The sequence below is a fragment of the Phalacrocorax carbo genome, chromosome 24 (assembly GCF_963921805.1).
Source record: "Phalacrocorax carbo chromosome 24, bPhaCar2.1, whole genome shotgun sequence".
NCBI lineage: Eukaryota > Metazoa > Chordata > Aves > Suliformes > Phalacrocoracidae > Phalacrocorax > Phalacrocorax carbo.
Window position 1 is genome coordinate 3,771,546 of NC_087536.1, and position 15,395 is coordinate 3,786,940.

Below are 15,395 nucleotides of genomic sequence, written 5' to 3' on the forward strand. Positions count from 1 at the left end.
AGAGTTGCCATGTTATGCAGCAACGGTTCCGAACAAAAGCAAGAACAAACACAAACAAAACCTGTTTCATAAAGCCCGAAGCGACACAGGACGATTCCACTAAAACACAACTGCAGCAAGGCATTTCTGAAAACTTTGCTCCCTGTGGTTTAATAAGATCCTGCACTTCAAACAAGGCCATAACCAAGCCAGAATGGCCTTTTACATTTCTGTACACACCATCACCCAACTGTGAAGATGAGCTAATTAAATATTGAAATCCCCGAGTCTTGCCTGAAGCCCAGAATTATATATTGCAAGCCAGGCATTTTAAATTGTATATATTAATTGCCACAGAAGTAATTTTCTATCCATCCCCTACTCTGCCTCCCCTCCCTTTCAGAGAAAAGGGCTGAAAACCACTCCTGTGGACAAAAACCTTCAGCCGACGTGAAATTACCAAGTACTGGTAAGACTGGATTTCACGCGCAGGTGGCTCTCGCAGGCGTAGGGCTACGGGAAGATACCCCAGGTGCTGACTAGCTGCCTTTACTTAACAAAGGCTGCTGTGTGAAAGGATATTGCTCTTTAAAGACCCACCTAAGCATGGAGCACACGGAATACGCAGATCAGCAGGTCTTGACGTTTTATTTTTTTGCCTCAGGAATATAACTGACACTAAAGCAAAGCTGCAGCCCAAGCTGAGACTGCATCTAGCCCCAAGCCTCCGCTCTCCAGGCACAACGAGATACCAAACCACCAGCAGCTACACAGGCTCTGGCACTCTGCATCTCAAAAGTCACGCTGAGTACACACAACAAACTTCAAGGCACTTCACAGAAAATGTTTTAGAGCTACGTTCCTCAACTTCCCTCCATATACTGTCTCTTCTTCAGTATCCAGAAAACACCTTCTCTACTACAAGCAAAGGTATACAAAACCAGTATTAAAATCATGCCCTAAGGCTATCAAGCTTTGCAAATCCCAGTTAGGCCATGTGAATGAGGCTTTATGCCCAGGACAGGTAAATAAGTCCTAAAAAAACCCCAACACACAAATAAGGCGGAGAAGGAACCGGAGAACATACAGAAGTGACCCCTGTAAAAGCCAACATTTTAACTGAGAGTGGTACAATGACATGAAAATACTACAGGACCCTACAGACAGAAATAAAAGCCCTACAAGATTAGCATGTCCTTTAAGAGTTGCTGCTTTAGGAGATTTCTAGTTGGAGAAGTCAGTGCTCAGCCAGCTAAAGCATGTATTTGTAGCACGCGTTACTCCACAGTAATTTCCTACATCAATAATCTGAAGCAGCTCTGTGCTTGACAGCTTTCTTTAAAAAGAAAGTAAAATCAGTAAAACGAGCGTGTACGTTACACAAATCTAAGTGGTCGCTGTACAGTGTAACACAGTTAATATTAAATATCCAGGCTACATCTAAAAACTGCAGACAAGTCCTTCAAAGTAAACCGTGTCATGCGGAGATGCTTTTGATGTGCATGAAAAGCAACCGCGCGAGAGGTTAGCTCTGAATTCATACAGCGCGTTACTTCACGCTAACACCATGTCAACGACTCCGACATATTTAAAATGCCGCAGGAGAGCTCAATGTTTTTGTTCTAATACAGCAGGCATCACTGGCATCTTCAAAAGACACCAAAAGACCCCAAGACATGGGAACACAAACTGTAGTTGCCTCAAACTGCCAGTCCACGCGCTGGAGAAGAAAATGGAGGAATAAACTGAGAGAGGCTGAGCGTACAGCACGAGGCCAGCAGATGAAATACGAAGGTTATGACCCACAATAGCTGTGTGTCAAGCCCGTCATGGTGATAGTCAATCTGTGGGTCTGAGATCAGGTGCTGGTATAAAGTGATTTATTTTAACTGAACAAAGTGTCTTGCCCCTGAGGTCCAACCATAAATACAGCCGAGCTTCTTTCAGCCAGAATCCCAAAAGCAGCCATATAAATTTTGCCTCATTTTAGAAAGGTATTTTCAAGGGGAGAAACAAATAAAATAAATATTTCCAGACTTCTCTCAACTGCAGATACATTTCCATGTTTTACCTGCATGGCCAAATGCTGCCAGGCTGATGCCCCAACTCTGCGCAAAGCAAAACTCTTAATTAATTCCGTGTAGTTAATTCAACAAGCCACCGAGAACACTATTGTAAACTCACAGAAGAGAGTTACCTTCTTCCCTGCCAGTTTCTGAGGACAACCTTCTCAAACAGGTAAAAAGGACATTTTTTTTTCCTTTTAAAGGATGTTTAAAGAAACACAACAGCATTCGAGACTCTGGTTTCACCAGAAGCTTTCCGATGCTTGCAGGATACACCCTTGACATACATCAGTCTTACAAAAGAGGACAGATAGAAAGCAAGATAATGCCACAGTACTTTGGAGCTGTGCTGTACTCTGTCAGAAGTCAACAAACAAAATATGATTACAAATTCTGAATCACATCACCAGATAGCTTTTATCTACTTCTGACCTATTACAACAGTGTTAAAAAGTAGCATAGGAGAGATGCTGAGTTTATGGATTAACCAATGCTGGAAAATACTCTTATAGTGACCTACACAGGCTTAGAACTTCAGCAGAACTGAAAATAGGAAGGATATTAAACTGGCAGAAAAACTGTTTTTGCAAAGTATGCCTGTGATCGTCTGTTGCAAAAAGGAAAATGCAGTTTCGCACGCAGGTAAGACGACTGACGACTGCGCATTTCCTGGAAAGGCCTCCTTCAAGCGCTCTGCTCTACAGCACTGTGACAAGACATGGCGTCTGCACTGGTGTTGGAAAGCCATGCCCCCGAAGGAGCAGCCAATACCACCTGCCGGAGAACCACGCTGGCTTCTTCCCTTATGTCCCGTTCAGCCCAAGCCACTCGTTTTGCACACAGAACCTCAGGAAATCGTTGTCTCAGGTGGCGACTACAAAAGCTAAATCCACAGCACATTAAATATGCAACATGCCATTTTTCGTCCTCCATCATTCCTGCCTTTTCCTTCTGCTTCCATAGTTCCACAGGGGCTGATAGGTGCTGGTCTAAAAAAGCCAAAGGCAACAACCTTCAGGTAATGAGGAGATGAAGCATCTCTTGCAAGCAGAGTTTTCCTTGCAGCTGCTGTGTTTTCCTCCTTTGGGTAAGCCTGATACCACCCACCCAGCTCCACACCAAGGTCTCACTTAGTAACTGCTTACCAGATCAAAAGGGTAATTTCACAAAAATAAACTGGGCTGAATTATAGATTTTTGATTTTCAGCCAAGGGAAGAAAGAAAAAAACCCCAAACCAAAGAAAAACACCCCCAAGCAAACAAAACACCCCAAACCACAAACCTTAAGCCAAAACCAATTCACCTAATGCAAACAGTGAAAAAGTATGCAGCTGTAGTAGGTATTGAAATTTCCAGAGCTGCAAATACTGTGCTGCAAATAAAAGTGTTCTTGCTTTTATGAAGGTCAGCCATGAATTTACTTGAAGCAAAAGGAAAGATAAAGATGATCTTCTGAAGTATGAATATGTGGAGAGGGCCTTTGAGCTTCTGTTCTGTCAGCTTAGTCTTACCATTAGAGATTAAAGCAAATAGAGCCTGTTTAAAAAAATTAAAATAAAATAATTAAAATAAAATTAAATTGAAATAAATAAAAATAAAATTAAAGTTAAAAATAAAATAAAACAAAATAGCGAGGGCCAATCCATCTGCTGGTAGTAAAGTGACGTAGCTTCAATGTCTTCAGTGCATTAACATTTTACACCCTCCAGGACCCCCTTCATTCTGTGGATGCTCTGCCCACAGAGTCTGCGTGTCTCTAAATCCTTGACTTCAACATGCTACATTACACAGAAAACTCTTTAATATTACTGCTTCCCAGTTTGCTTTTTTCATAAGGACAGTGGCTAATAAGCTGGCAGCCCAACGGGTAACAACCTGAAAGCCTGCCTCATGTATTTGCTTGGGGTTTATGTAGAGTGAAAGCAAAAGACCTAATGCTAAGCAAACTGGTGTATTTTTCAAAGCTCGATCCTCCCGACCATTTGCATCAGGATCAACCACTAGTAAAACCAACAAATCCCACACTATTTGCCACACCTAAATTGCAGGCTTGTAGAGAGCACAGCAAACAGCTTATTTATCCCCCATACAAAGAGTTAAACTAACCTTATTCTGAGTGCACTTTTTAATGTAATTACTCACCTTTTTGCACTAAACAGAGCTAAGAAAAGGCTAGGTACAGAACGTGCCGCTGCACCTGTGAAAGCACTCAGCTTATCTCGACTCAAGGTGAGAGCAAGCGGGCTCGGCCACCTGCGCGCATCACCCCGGACACAGGCGTTAGGGGTGTAACAGCGAACGGGTAGAACCTTGCCTCCTGCTAACCACCCAGACTCACACCTCCTCTTACGCCGCTGTCGCAGCTTCTCGGTGTGAGGACAGCTTGAATTATTACCGCTGCACAGTGCGGGTGGACTCGGCTGCTGGAGGACCTCCCATGCCTGACAAACTCCCGACGTGGACCCTGTCCTGGTCTGCGGTTGTGTTTCATAACTGGCTCCCAGCAAACCGGTCGGGCTCGTTGCGTGTGCTGAAACAGTCGCGGCGCTGTGTCGGAAGGCAGCAAGCGATGCACTAACAGGGCATCACTTCAAAGTGGATATACAAAGCCCAAGTCAGTGAATATTTCATGATAAAATCTGTTCTCCTGGCCCACGATTTTACACACCATGTTGTCTACACATTTTTTTGTCCAAAAGGAAAAAAATCCTCCTTGTTCTGGAGAGAAGCAATAATTTATGGCTTCCATTTCCTGCTCTAAACTGTAAGAGTATGAGATGAACCAGCTCGACTTCCCCACTCCCCACCTCCTCGACTCCTGCAGGCAGGCGGCAGCTTGAAAGCCAGAACTTATGGTGTAGTATCTCATCAAGAGACACCATCTTAACACCCCTCTTGCTCCAAGAAAGGGACAAACAGTCAATACCGCAGCCTAACCTCTCACATTTTGTCTGAATTATTTATCTTCAATTTTCCTTTGTGCCGTTTCATCTCCTACTGAAAGTCAGATCCCCTCTTAGAGCGCCCTAAACTGCCCTTTCCCGGTGGGTGCACATACCTTTCAGCTATTCACAGATAACTTTTATAGCCCAATTTTAAACATTGTTTAGTCAAGCCATTCATACTTTGTCACTTTAATCTCCCCTCATAAATCAAACCCTCGATGATCTTCATAATTTTTCCTGTCCTTCCATAGCAGTCTATCCCTGCTTAGTTTCTATTCTCTTTGGCAAGCTGATAAAAGAAGATTGCAAATATTTGTATGTGTCCCACATTTTGCAAATTGAGGTAGTAGCTTTGTTGTACTACTCTGACCTATTAATTTGTTTACTCTGCCTGTTCACCACCCTCTTTTGCTTAAAATCTCACTGACCTTCCAGTAGGGAAAGGATAACCAGGTAAGCAAAATACTGATTACTTAAAAGGTCAGCGTAATACTGTACAATACCTCAACTACTACAGTGTATTAGGTATTAAAATTACCATATCTCCCACTTCTGAGCAGAGAGCAAGAGAGAAAAAGAGCAAAGGACGGAGCATTAATCCATCAAGTGTCAAAAACAGCAATGAAAGAAGAGAGACATGTTCTGAACTACATCTCATTTTGCTTTGTTTTTTTCCTAAGGAAAAGGATTTCCCCCCATCTACTCCAGGCTAAATATCTGGAATGAAGCAGCCTTTCAGAAAGATCCTAAATAGGGAAGAAGGGGTGGCCCAGAATAGATTGAGTTGGAAGACTCTGCTACAAATAACTAAAGTGTTTACTCCACCCATTGCATCCTTAAGAACCTGTTAATGTTTGTGCTGTTTATTTCATCATAGCACATATACCAAAATGAGACGTAGGAAGAAATGACCTTGAGCCAGCACTGTGCCCTTGGGGCCGAGGCGGCCAATGGTATCCTGGGCTGCACTAAAAGGAGGTCGAGGGACGTTATCATGCCCCTCTATTCCACCCTAGCAAGGCCACATGTGGAGTGCTGTGTCCAGTTCTGGGCCCCCCAGTCCAAGAAGGGCAGGGAACCGCTGGAGCAAGGCCAGCGCAGAGCTGCCAAGGGGATCAGGGGCTGGAGCATCTCCCTTGTGAGGAAAGGCTGAGAGACCTGGGCTTGTTCAGCCTGGAGAAGAGAAGGCTGAGGGGGGATCTCATCAGTGCTTATAAATATCTGAAGGGCGGGTGTCAGGAGGATGGGGCCGGGCTCTTTCCAGTGGTACCCAACGCCAGGCCAAGGGGCAACGGGCACAAGCTGGAACACGGGAGGTTCCACCTGAACATGAGCACAAACCCCTTCCCTGTGCGGGTGCCAGAGCAGGGGCACAGGCTGCCCAGAGAGGCTGTGGGGTCCCTTCCCTGGAGACATTCACCCCCCGCCTGGACGCGGCCCTGTGCCCCTGCTCTGGGGGTGCCTGCTCCAGCAGGGGTGGGACGGGGTGAGCTCAGAGGGCCCTTCCAACCCTGCCAGTGTCTGAGTCTGATTTCTCACAGAAGTTTTCAGTGGCAACAGATAGAGCAATCAATGACAGAAGATGCTGTTATTCCTGCTCAGGAACAAGGACTATGAAGTTGCTGAAATTCCTGCAGGGAGCTTCAGCAGCACAGACACAGTAGCTGCATTTGCATTAAACAAAGGCTGAAGTAAAAAAAAAATTCTAGAACTCAGTTTAACATCGGGATATTGCTTAATGTTGGATACTGTAACACATGACTTTGGGTAAGACAGTGGCAAAACTGAAGTTCTCCATGGAATGTGTATCTAATATTGCTTTTCTTTTCAAACAGGAATAAAAGTTATATCACTTCCAAAATAAAAAAGAAATCTGTTTTGCCACTTCAAACTGTTGTAAAAGTATTGAAGTGTATAAACATCAAAAGAGAGAATCTCAAAACATTTCAGTGTTGTGATTACAGTTTTTTGTTACATCTTATTTTGTTCCAGAGAACAGAAAAATATTTTTTAGCTGTTGAAACACACACAAAAAGTCAATTTTTAAGATGTTTACAGAAGAGAATGTACCCACAGCTTTTTGGACAATGCCAAGTTCTAAGCAAAAAGAAATTCACGATTCACTCAACAGAACAGATTCTGGTTTATCTGTCCTGCTGCAAGGGGGTATAACATCACACGCCTTACATACATGTTTCTTTTTACAGCCCTGCCCCACGCTTACATTGTTTGCAAGGTCAAAAATGATATAAACACTAAGTTTTAACTACATTTATGTGGGTTGGCAAGGTAAGTGACAGCTATCAGGCTGCAAGGGAACTCTGAATGAGGATGAATTTAGTCCTTTGGCTATACATCTGTTACAGACTGAAAGCTTTGAACTGGAAGATGGAGAGGCAGTGGCAGCAAACCAGGACTTCATTCATCAATTAAATTCATTTTTCATAGTAGCGTAATGAATATCCAAGCGAGTGTTTTATGCCAAGCAAGGGAAATGAAGTGGAGCAAACTTACACTCAAGAATGAGGATCTGGAGAAGTCTTCTGCAAGCTGGAGAGATTGCAGTTGCCTGGCCCAAGCAGCCATCCTTCTCGAGAGAATGCACCTACTTCTGTAAGAGAAGAGAGGGCACCATGTTACAACATGAACAAAGAACAAACTTGTCTGAAGTTGGCTCTTTAACATTCAGCCTAGGATTTTATCTGTTCTTTTCAAACGTGTCAGCAAAGGCTAATACAGCCATCACTCAAAACATGGGTTAGGGAAAAGAAAAGGAGCGCTCTGTGCTAGGAGCCGACTCTCCCAGTTCCCTTAAGCTACCGCAAGTCAGGCACTGGCTTTTATTTCATACAAATACCAAGCAGCAAAACACAACTTGCAATGTATTGGCTGGGGTTTGCAATGCTGTACAGCCCTGTTTACACGGGCTACACCTGGTGTAATAATTCCTGCCCCTCAGGGGCTGCTCTGAAACAGCACCACAGGAACACAACCCTACTGTTTACGGACTCAGCTTAGCTGGTGTTTGATGAGCTCGGGATTTATCTATTTCCAGTTCTCAGAGGGTGTCGCAGCTTGCACGCAGACGTACCATGAGATCCTTGAGAATTGCCAGCAGAAGATGACTCACTAAGCGGTACACAGGATGTTGTTAGGCTTCTCTAAACGGGGAAACTTTCTCTTCTCCCAGTAATGTCGATATCAATGCTGAGCAAATAGAAAATCATCACAGAAAATGATGTGCTCAGCACTTTTTCTGCACTTGAGAAGCTGAGGACTTTTTAGAGTTTACTCTAAATTCAAAGTGATTCACCGAAGATCTTTTATAATTATTTTTAGGTCCAAAATCAACAACACATGAGCAGCTACTCAGAGCATCATGGAAATTATTTACGTTTACAATTTGCAAGTACCAGGATGGCAGGATGTAACAAAAAGGAAATTTCAGCTCCATTTATATTCTGCCACATGGTTCCTATTTAACCAGGGGCAAGCTGCAATCTTCCCTAGGCTTCTCTTCCTTCTCTGTACACTGCTCTGGGCCAAACTCCCGCTGGATAACTGACAGCAGAATTTATTTTCTCTTTCAAGGTGTATGTAAAAAATGTGTCACTGGGGAGGATATCAAGAAACTCACTTCCAGCTCTGAAGAGCTGAACAGTTACCCTTTGTAAGGTAAACAGACCTCACTTACTACATTAAAGCACATAAAAAGGGACTACAGAATTATCTGGCAGGAATTCTAGTAGGTACCTGATAGGACAATTACTGGGTGAAACAAGCACTTATGATATGCAGAAATGTTGACAGAGCATGCGAGATGACTGTTACCTGAGTGAATATGGAATAAGAGGGACTGCCATGTTTTACTCCTCTTAAGTGCCTGTCTTAAGTTGGAAGACTACACTTTAATTTCTTTGTCCTGACTCAATGCCAAATTACAGCATCCAAATACCGTTTCTACAGAATTACTTAGATTTTCTATTAATTATCATTTTAAAGTAATTTTTTAAAATACAATAGCAATAGGTAGCTATGACAAGGGATTTTTTAAATGTATATATGATCATTAATAAAATATCTAGCAGTAGATGAAAAGCTAAAGGAAGGGGAGAAGAATATATTCAGATGACATAAATGGGTCCAACAGAACCGATTTTGGGGGAGATGCCCCCACCAGCACTTACGCTGGGCACCACAGTCTAAGGACTGCTCCCCGCTCTGGTTCCTCACTATTCCAAGCCACAGAAAGCAGCCAGCTGACCTAAACCAGTGCCGACAGTCTCAGCTTAAGGTCAAACCTTTCTTGGGACCCTCCTCCTGAGCGCTCTTGCAGAACCGAGGCGCGCAGGCACCGGAGCGGTGCTGGCATGGCTTTCCTTACGTTCCTCTATCGTGATTACGGAGCAGTCCTGGATTCTTTCTTTCTCCTTTCTGGATCTTGGCCAAGATGCCGAGTGCTCTCGGCAAACGCCGGAGAAACAAGCCCTGACCAGGTTTTCAGCAATTTCTGCATGTGTTGCTTTCCAATAGCTACGTGAGCGGAGCGTGCACCAGCCGTGCACTGCGTGTGCAAACCGAGGCAAGATAACGCTCTCCTGTCGCCTGAAGAGCGGACAGTAACCCCAGCACCGCTTTGTCTGAAGTGCTGTGTTCTTCCTCCAAGGCAAAGATTCATCAGGGGGACTGGGAGGGCTGGGAAGTGCAGGGAGAAAAGGACAAGGGAAGGTGGAGGGCATATATCACCCAGCAGAAAACTGAAACCGCTGGGCTGCAACTGAAAAAAAAAAAAAAAGCACAGTTTTGTCCCAAAAGCTGATTCCTCTCTAAATTTTTCTTCATTAGAATATTAAAAAAGACAAAAAGACAACATTATCATGATTTGTGTTTGCCTTTGATGCTTCATTTTATTTAAATTACTTTTCCCTTCACTTCTCAGATAATAGCTCATTAATAATTTCTGTTTGAAATCATGGTTAAGTAAGAGTGGAAACAGACATAATGAATTTCTAGACAAGTAACTTGAAAAGATATAATCAATAAAATCCTGGGTGGCAATAATGTTACCGTATTAGATTTACAGCATCTGTTTAAACAATACTTGCCTTCCTCCACTATTCTAAATGTTGCTTCAGGAGGTCTATTTGTAGACTATATTTTTTCTTTTATGGTAGGCCTGTAAACAGGTAGTTAAACTAATATTTGGATACATTCAGCATACTGGGCTCCATTTTATGGACTCTTTTCAATAAAAGATCATTTCAACTTCAAACACCCTCTTACAGCTTAAAAACTGGAACTGCAGAAATTTCCTTTCTACTATACCCGGGCCCAATGTTGCATAAAGAGAGGTCACGGGATGTGTTAGCATGTAGGGAAAAACCAGGCAAATGGAATAAACAAAGACCTCAAGCAAAACCCTTAGTAGCAGAAGTCTTTAGTTTTATCCCCAGGACGTAGGCCAAAATGAAAACCAGTGCACAGGGAAGGCTGCTTGTCCAAGAAGCATAAGGTTAGATAGAAAACATGATTTTATATTAAAAAAAAACCAAACTAAAAAGTCGTCTTAAGATAAAGAGGACATACACCAGACAACCTGCCCTTTGTTCCAGATACAAAGAAAAATAAAATGCTCAAAAGAGAAAGTTCAGCACGTATCAGGTTTCCAGGTGTGACCCTGTCCCTGTCTGTCGGACCAGGAGCCGCTGCACTCGGCTGCGTTTCTCTCCACATCACCTGTGGGAACACCCCAGGTTAGGGGGGATGGAGCGGCAGCAAAGCCATAAGCACAGCCGGGGAAGCCTCCTGCAGCGTAGAGCAGAATGGTTTCCCATTTGTCCCTTTCCATTGCTAATTCAGGGATACAACGAGTTCCGTGTCATACAGGACACGAGGAGCATGTCCTGGCCAAATCCTGACTCCTCCAGCAAGGATTAAATGCCAACCAGCCACAAAATTCAAATTTTTTGTAGGCAAAAGGAAGCCTTGGTACAAAGGAAATGTGAGGGTTGTGAAATCTAAGTGTCACAAGTGGGGAGGCAGCAGAGCTCCCCAGTTCAATGCCCCCCCACAACGCAAGCTCTCCAGGGACAGGCACAGACTTAAGGAAACACTGGCAAAACAGAACACAGGGCAACTCTCTGGCAGAGCAATTTAACAAAGAAATTACTCGTTTCCCATTCCAGAAGTTTCTTTATGGCTCTGCAAACAAACCCTCCTGTAGCCTGCATCCACTTCCTACTCATTTCCCTATAAATAACGATAAACTCTAAAATACACAGATGATGTAGCCGTAAGCATAAATAATTCCCTATGCTGACTGCATTTAAACATCAACTTTTGTTTGGGACGGTACGTGTGGGGCTTTTAGGGGTACTTTTTGTGCAGGGGTCCAATCTTCCCTCCGTGTTTGTATAGCGCTGAGCACAAAGAAGCCTTTCTGCATAACCGCATGTAATAGCAAAAACACAATACGGGTACGGGTAGGAAACAGCTTTGGGCAAGCACTTTTCACTTCTTGAAAACAGAAAAACCACCACCAAAAAAATTAACACTGAAAAAAGGATGATTTCTCCTGAAAGAGAGTAGATACAGGCTTCTAACCCACAGAAGCAATTCTGTTGTTTTAAGAGATACCAGTATCCCGAGCTTTGCTTCATTGCTGCTCCGCGATGACCCCAGCTTGCCAGGCTGCGGCTCTCCCGGCAGCTCCCCGCCACTGCCACAGGCTTTGGGCAAGCCAAATGATTTGCTATCCAGGCTTAAAGAGTCTCCTAAAACCAAAGAGCCAGGTATTTAACGTTGTAAGTATCCAGGGTTGTTGAATCGGAAAAAAGATAAAAGGAAATGGCGGATATTAACTCCCTCTGTTTCTTCTTTTTATTGTCTTTACTGATCAGGGGAATTAGTGTTAGGACGGGAACTCTTCTGTAGGAGCTCTCTAGATTTCTCTGTGGCAGGCATCACGATCTGCGTTCTGCCCCACATGGATGAGTTCTACAGGATTTGAAGGAAATACAAAAGGCCCAAAAGAACAAACCCAAGGAATTTTTCATAAAATTAATAAGGCTCTGAAGAAACAATTCTAAAATTTTATAGGAAAAGATTTTTATGTAGAAAAATCAACACTCTCTTCACTGCCTTTAATCAACTTTGGAATAAAATTACTAATCAGCAATATTTCATAAAATGGGAACAAAACTAGAGCATGTGAGTTCCCTTTGGAAAACGGTTTCTCCCCATGACGCAGGCGCACCAAAGCCTGGCGGGAGCGCGGCTGGGCTCGCACAGGACAAACTCTGATCGCCTCTGATAGCGAGAGGGGAGCAGAGCGCGCAGGCGTGCCACGGTGCGGGTGCGGCTGCAGCGATAGCTCCGCAAGCTCTCGGGCCAATCTCCGAGGGCTAGGCTTCCTCTGAAATGCTACTTTATACAGTACTCACCGCCAAGGGTCCATATGAACGTGACTCGCCACTGCACCTGCCTCATTACAAACGAAGCTCAGATCACAGGCTGGCGGGGGTGGGAAGGGCCCTCTGGAGCGCACCCCGTCCCACCCCCTGCCAGAGCAGGCACCCCCAGAGCAGGGGCACAGGGCCGCGTCCAGGCGGGGGGTGAATGTCTCCAGGGAAGGGACCCCACAGCCTCTCTGGGCAGCCTGTGCCCCTGCTCTGGCACCTGCACAGGGAAGGGGTTTGTCCTCATGTTCAGGGGGAACTTCCCATGTTCCAGCTTGTGCCCGTTGCCCCTTGGCCTGGCGTTGGGCACCGCTGAAAAGAGCCCGGCCCCATCCCCCTGACACCCACCCTTCAGATATTGATAAGCACTGATGAGATCCCCCCTCAGGCTTCTCTTCTCCAGGCTGAACAAGCCCAGGTCTCTCAGCCTTTCCTCACAAGGGGGATGCTCCAGCCCCTGATCCCCTTGGCAGCTCTGCGCTGGCCTTGCTCCAGCGGTTCCCTGCCCTTCTTGGACTGGGGGGCCCAGAACTGGACACAGCACTCCACATGTGGCCTCACTCGGGCAGAGCAGAGAGGGAGGAGAACCTCCCTCGCCCTGCTGGCCACACGCCTTTGAATGCAGCCCAGAAAAAATTTAAAATAAATAAATTTCTTTTATATACAGACATTTACACCATTCCTCCACCTCCCTGTTCTCCCAGCCCATGGGACAGATATACAGCAATATATCCTTTCTTCCACCAGACACTAGAACAAATATCATCCTTTGGAATTTTTCACTTCAATGTATTTTTTCCCTTTTTAAAGCAAGCAACAATAACTGTTACCAAGCTGCACAAAAGTTACATGGATTTGGATGGCAGCCTTTCCCACAGTGCTTCACTGAGGATTGTTTCATTTACCTGGGCTAGAGAACCACCCCAGTTCCACGCCCTCTCTAGGAAGGTCTCACTCAGAGCTGCTCCTCAGACGCTCTTCTCTACGAACGCAGGGTGTCGGCCCGGAAGATAGCTCGCTAGTTTTTCCTCTATTTCCATGCCTTGTGCTATTTCCTCATCAGAAAGAGATGGGACTTCAGTAAGTGGAAAGCTACAGAGTTATGCTGGATCACAGTCTAGATGGTTGGACTTGACGACCCTAGAGACCTTTTCCAACCATAACGATTCTATGACTCTATAGTTCAGCTTTTTTCCTCCCACCTTTTTCTACACTGACTAGTTCAGATAATTAGAAAACCTTGGTTCTAGTAGCTGATAGGTCGGGAAAAAAAAATGCATCAAACATTTTCTTCCAAATTAACTGGGTCTTTCAATATTTTTAACAGAAGTTGACTAAAAAAGTTGAGATATTTGGCATTTTTTAACAAAAAAAGTCTCTTTCTTAATTTTTGAAGCCCAAAAGTAAGCATGTGCATGTTTAAATCAGAACATTTTTCCTTACTTGATACCCTACAGTTTCAGTGCTCCTTTGACACTCCTTTTTCACACAATTAGTTTGAGAGAGACAGAGAATATGTCATGAGAAAGAAAAGAGGAAAAAAAAATATAACTAACAGGCTATTAATAATTTTGTAGTTTGTTGTGGTTGCTGCAAATCTGAAACAAAAATCAATTTTCTTATTGACAGTCTTCTCTCGCCAGAATGTGTATATTCTGCTTTATTGCCAGCGGTTTGACTATTGTGGGCTCTTACATTGATTTTTCTTTTTTTTGGTAAGGATAAAAACCACGTTGAAGTATTTATTTTGGAACAACAGCAAGAAATATTGCATAAAGCAGATACTATAAGCCCAGGCCACATTCTGGGGCAAGGTTGGACCTCTGCAGTATTTCTAAGCAGAAAAATTTACCCAACTATCTAAGAGTATCTGAAGATCAAACAGGATCATTTATACAGCGGCAGGACAGCTCTAATGAATTTGATAATAAAGGTCTTGGGAATTTGCATGGCCACATTTACATGATAATGGTTGCACTGACATTGTGCTGCGTGTGAAGGACCTGGTAAATGACTGATGGCAGACACGACAAACTCGAGCGCTACCCCATGCTTCCGTCAAGCTCGCTTTCTGCTAGGTAACAGTAACTCTTGACTAATGCCTCTAAATGCAGCATTTCTGTGTATTCATCCCAGTGACTAAAACCGCTCAGCTGTTTATTCATACTATTCTCAACTAAAAATATAGTTTTGTGCTTAAAGGCTACTTAGTGATTTCAAATTAAGACAGAAGTTCAGTTCCCTCGGCGTATTTTAGCCTGCCTAGCTAACCTTGGGCAAATCACCATCGGATTCGGTTACACAGTGGCTTGTCTTCATCAGCCAAGTCAGTTTAAGAGGTTCCCATTCTCTCTCCTTTTCTGCCCGGCCCTGTGGTGCACCCACACAGTCCTACATCCCACATGCATACAGACCTCTCTTACAGCCTCGACTCATGCTCAAAAGTGCCTGAAAATCACAGGAACTCTGTGTTCACTATTTCCCATAGCTGAAGACAGCTTCTTCTTTCTGAAATATTTATCTTTCCTTAAAAGGAGTTACAAATAGCCGATGTGCAGATAACTAAATCCCTTATTGGATTTAGCTGCAGAGTATCACAAGGCATAAAGATATCTATATTCCGTTTACTTTCTTTTGTTTGTTTTTAAATGCCTCTATGAGGTTCCGTACCCTATTAACCATAATAAGAAGTGTACATGCTAAAAAACCGAGTCCTAATAACTTAAATAGCATACTGAAAGAAAGCACAAAAGAATAAACAAAGGCTAGCAAAACTCCTGTTAAAAAATTCACATCCTAAAGCAATTTTTACTATGTCTTGCTTGAGCTAGTAAGTAGCACTGAGAATTACACAGTATCATACCCACATGTACCTCCCCTCTCCCTCATGCAGGGTGAAGTATTAACAATTGTAGATTTTTATTTTTTTTCCCCCTCATGACGAGTCT

General features: G+C 43.8%; 1 protein-coding gene across 5 annotated transcripts in view; it reads right to left on the minus strand.

The window, feature by feature from the left end:
* LRRTM4 (leucine rich repeat transmembrane neuronal 4) overlaps positions 1–15,395 on the minus strand; it is a 500,507-nt gene that overhangs the window by 404,211 nt on the left and 80,901 nt on the right. For all 5 annotated transcript variants that reach the window (XM_064472620.1, XM_064472618.1, XM_064472621.1 and 2 more), the window contains exon 3: positions 7,505–7,601. The gene's annotated coding sequence lies outside the window, so the exon portion shown is untranslated. The remainder of the gene's footprint in view (positions 1–7,504; positions 7,602–15,395) is intronic.